The sequence below is a fragment of the Phasianus colchicus genome, chromosome 9 (assembly GCF_987193195.1).
Source record: "Phasianus colchicus chromosome 9, bPhaCol1.hap1.1, whole genome shotgun sequence".
NCBI classification, from domain to species: Eukaryota; Metazoa; Chordata; class Aves; order Galliformes; family Phasianidae; genus Phasianus; species Phasianus colchicus.
Genome location: NC_143444.1, coordinates 31,347,714 through 31,348,285, shown reverse-complemented (window position 1 = coordinate 31,348,285; position 572 = coordinate 31,347,714).

Here is a 572-nt window from a genome sequence, read left to right as displayed (position 1 = left end):
ACTGACCTACATTGCATGCTGAGAAAGCACAGTTTCCACTTTGAGTCAGTCCATGGGAAAACCCAGCATCCCTTAAAGCAACAGGCTCACGTGTGTGCTTCTTGCCCTCTTGCAGGATGATGTTTTCCTGGCAAACTCCGTGATTTCGTTACGCTCGTCTCACTTTGTGCTCTGCAACAGACGCTGCCATCCCCACCACTGCGGGGGCTGCTGAACCCCAGATTTCACCAAGGAACTGTTTTAAGTTCTGCGACTAAATCCCAAAGCCTCGAGTGAGACAGCCCGTAGGAGCGGGGCTGTGCGTGTCCATTCCTCTGTTGCTGTTTTCCAGTGCTCAGGGCTGGAAAACCCGGGGGCAGCAGAGCCAGGGCTGCTGGAGCCGCCCTGCCTGTTTGCCCCAGTTTGTCCCCTCCACCCCCACCCCGACAGCGGAAGGGTTAACCTCAGTGACAGTGTTAACCTCTTTAGACGCTGCAACCACAGGAAATACCGCACAGCTCGGCTCGCCCTGCAGCACAAGTAAAGGTTGTGGAAGATCGTTTCCCACCGGGCAGGGCAGCCCTCTCAGCGGG